Genomic DNA, 4,410 nt, shown 5'->3' on the forward strand with positions numbered 1-4,410 from the left:
GAAATAGTCAGGCATAGTTTTGGTCCTCTTCTGCTATTAATGAGCTCAAATCACTTGAAAACATTCAATTAGTCTTTGTGGTTTTGGTTTCCTCAACTGAAAATTAGAAACTGAACTTAGTTAATTTTCAAGCTTCTCTCTAACTCTTAAGCCATATCTCCCATCCTATCTTCAGCCTTTCCTCTAAATTACAAATTCCATCTGTTTAGTCTGACCACCAGGACATAAGCTCCATGAGGTCTTATTAATATAAGTCCTCATTTCTAGCATATAATAGACACTAAATACATTTAATTTCATTTTTTTTCTCAACAGATTTGCTAACAAAACACAGGTGTTGTGAAAACCATCCCTAAAAGCCAAAATGGGATAAGGAAAGACTCATAACATCATCATCACTGGACACATAGATTCGGGTGATCCCAGCCTACCGGCCATCTGATCTATAAATGTGGTGGGATCGACAATAGAACCACTGAAAAAAATTGAGAAGGCAGCTTCTAGATGGGAAATACTTTCTGCAAGTATGCCTGGGTCTTGGATAAACTGAAAGCTGAGCATGGTACCACCACTGATATCTCCCTGTGGAAATTTGACCCAGCAAATATTATGTGAGTATTATTGATGCCCCGGGACAGATAGACTTTATCAAAAACATGATTACAGGTACATCTCAGGCTGACTGTTCTGTCCTAATCGTTGCTGATGGTGTTGGTGAATTAAATCTTGTTTCTCCAAGAATGGGCAGACCCATGAGCATGCCCTTCTGGCTTACACACTAGATGTGAAACAACTAACTGTTGGTGTTAACAAAATGGATTCCACTGAGCCACCCTACAGCTAGAATAGATATGAGGAAATGGTTAAGGAAGTCAGAATTTATGTCAAGAAAATTGGCTACAACCCTGACACAGTAGCATTTGTGCCTGTTTCTGGTTGGAATGGTGACAACACACTGGAGCCAAGTGTTATCATGCCTTGATTCAAGAGCTGCACAGTCACCTGTAAAGGTGACAGTGCCAGCAGAAACCACACTGCTTGATGCTCTGGATTGCATCCTGCCACCAACTCGTCCAACTGACAAGCCCTTGAATCTCCACTCAAGGATGTCTACAAAAATTGGTATTTGTACTGCCCCAGGGGACCCAGTGGATACTGGTGTTCTCAAACCTGGCACAGTGGTCACCTTTGCTGCAGTCAACATTACAACTGAAGTCTGTTGAAATGTATCATGAAGCTTTGAGCAAAGTTCTTCTGAGGAAAATACGGGCTTCAATGTCAAAAACGTCTGTCAAAGATGTTCATCAGGGCAATGTTGCTGGTGACAGCAAAAATGACCTACCAATGGAAGCAGCTGGCTTTACTGCTCAGGTGACAATTTTGAACCATCCAGGCCAAATCCATGCTGGCTATGCCCTGCACTGGATTGTCACACTCCTTACGTTGCTTGCAAGTTTGCTGAGCTGAAGGAAAAGATGGATCCCTGTTCTGGAAAGAAGCTGGAAGATGGCTTTAAATTCTTGAAATCTGGTGATGCTGCCATCATTGATATTGTTCCTGGCAAACCCATGTGTACCAAGAGCTCCGAAACTATCCTCCTCTGGGTTGTTTTGCTCTTTGTGACATGAGACAGACAGTTGGTGTGGGTGTCATCAAAGCAGTGGACAAGAAGGCTGCAGGAGCTGGCAAGGTCACTAAGTCATCCCAGAAAGTTCAGAAGGCTGAATGAGTATGATCCCTAACACCTGCCACTCCAGACGTAATCAGTGGTGGAAGAACGGTCTCTAAGCTGTTTCAATTGGCCATTTAAGTTTACTAGTAAAAGACTGGTTAATGATAACACTGCACTGTAAAACCTTCAGAAGGAAAGGAGAATGTTTTATGGACCATGTTTTTCATGTGGCAATTTTAAGTTATTTTAAAATCAGCACTTTTTAATGGAAACAACTTGACTGAAAATCTCATACAGAATTTTGAGACCCATTAAAACAAAGATTAATGAGAAAAAAAATAAATTTAATTTCATCTTATCATAGAAAGATAGTAATTTGGGTACTAAATGTGGGCTTCCATGGAAAACTGATAGATGTGTTTCCCCAGTTCATTCAGATTCTCATTTAATCTCTAAATAGAATTTGTTTTTTTTTTAATGCCTATTAGGTCAACCCTATTTACATATAGGAATTCTACATCATTAGTCAATAAATTTTCATAATCCTCCCGCTCACGTTGTAACCTAAAGTCAATCTGATATTTTGCATCTGAAGAGTCACTAAGGCATATGGATTCTTATCTATCCAATATTTCTACCTTATGTGTCAAATATCCTATACCGATGGAACGGAAACAAACACAAAGTGACATCTGTGAACTTCATACACAGTCCTTAGATTAAGACAAAAAGTATTGTCCATGGATGAGTTTTCATTTTTGCCTGCATCGGTTGTAGACATCATTATTCCAAGACTATCGTATTCTTGATACTCAAGCAGACTCATATAGGAATACATCTCCTCTCCCTGCACTCCCATCTGGCTGTAAGGCAGCCTGATATCCTCCGAGCAGCTAGTAGAGTCAGGTCATTGTATGTTCTGTGTACCCACCTTTCTCTATGGCCAGTCTAAGGTCTAGATTTGGACAGAGGTAGTAGGATGTCTCTAATATTGCCATGGTTACCCACCAGGGAGCTCTGGGCTTTGGGCTAATAAAACCAATAATTAAATTTTATTTTCCTGGATCTATTTTGTACCTATTAACATTCAAAGCAGAAGAGAGGCAATTACTTGGTACCCCAGAATGCCAACAGGTTTAGAAGGCCATTTCTACACTGGCTTCATTTCACTTTCCAAGACACTTTCTTTATTCCTCCACGGGGAAAGGAAAATAGCGTCAGAGTGAACACTTGAATTCTTTAGCTCTAATTCTTCCTCGCCCTAAACATACACACAAAATCTATAGTTAAGAAGGCAGATCAGAGTCTGGAATACTGGATAAATCTAATGGATCATCTGTTCTCCACTTTTCTCCCAAATGGCAAAAATGAGATTCTACTAAAGGAAAAAAAAAAAGGAATATGGGAGGAAAAATAGGTAAACAGCCATATAAACTAGAAAATAAATTCAATCTTAGCAAAAATAAAAATTCTAGTAACAGTAACGGGGATCCTTAGCAAAGAAATGAACCCATCACTAGAAACGCAATGCAAAAGCTAATTGATCATGTCACAGAGCCTTAGAAGGGATGTACAATTTGAGTGAGAAATTAAAGATTCTCTGCGATCTAAATACCTCGCACAATCAGAAGACACCAAGGTGCTGTACTGCCAAAGCACAAGGATTGATTAGAAGGGCTCTCTTTCTCCTCATGGCATAAAAGGCCACCAGGTGTCAGTGAAAGCCAGAAAATAAAAACAAGTCTTTGGGATTTTTTTTTGGAAAATAGCCTGCCTAAATTTACATGAGGAGATAACATTCTGGACATGTTTGAGATTTTAAAAAATAATAAAGGAAATATCAAATATAGAAATTCACAAATATCAGAAAATGAACTCTCAATTTTTTTCATGATATCAGAGAACGTCTATTTTAGTTAACCAATGCCTCATTTGGGAGGAAGAAACAAAGGTTTTGATTGGTTAGAGGTGCAGCAGATTGTAAGATTATTTTAATAAACTTGACTGTCAGGTGCATCTCACCCAGGATCAACAGAAGCATCACGTGACCGGGCAGCTATTTGAGGATCACAGCTATTGATTAACTCCAAGGAGTTTTAGCTGGCTTATTCACACACCCTGCATTAACGACCTTGCTTCAAATTCTTAATGGCAAATTACGAGAAAGCGCTATTTGGGGGAATTGCTGCTGCCACAAAGAATCAAGTGAAAACAATCAACTTCCCCTTCCCCGCATGGACCTTAACTTTAGAATAGATTGGCACCTCCTATGGAGCAATTTCCTATCTTTCTACTTTAGAAGTCAATAGGTTCTTGCAGGCACCTCACTTGTACTTTCAAATTAACCATATTCTTAACAATTAGCTACCTCTCTTTGCTTCAAACACAAAATTATCCCTGAGGAAATAAAAACCAGCATTTGTATATCACTTCATACTTACAAGACAATACACTCACTCATGTTATTTGATATTAACAGCAAACCTATTACATAGGTAAAATAATACCATCCCCATTTCATAAATGAGGAGACTGAAGTTAAACCATCCAAGTCAGGTTAACTTCTTAGCCTCAACTTTCCATCTGTAAATTTTTCTGACTCAACACCAAGAGCAAATGCAAATAAACAAAATTCATGTACTATGAAAAATGTTTTCAGTTTCCAGAGAAAACCATATACAAAAGTAGAATAAAGAAACAAATGTGAATCTGGTTATCCCACAGGGAATAAAAGTAAA

General features: G+C 38.6%; 1 pseudogene; it reads left to right on the top strand.

Moving 5' to 3' along the window:
- The first annotated feature begins 364 nt into the window (after positions 1-364).
- On the top strand, positions 365-1,729 carry LOC105811172 (annotated as a pseudogene).
- Positions 1,730-4,410: the final 2,681 nt, after the last annotated feature.

The sequence above is a fragment of the Propithecus coquereli genome, unplaced genomic scaffold (genome assembly GCF_000956105.1).
Source record: "Propithecus coquereli isolate 6110/MARCELLA unplaced genomic scaffold, Pcoq_1.0 Scaffold23, whole genome shotgun sequence".
In the NCBI taxonomy this organism is placed as follows: Eukaryota; Metazoa; Chordata; class Mammalia; order Primates; family Indriidae; genus Propithecus; species Propithecus coquereli.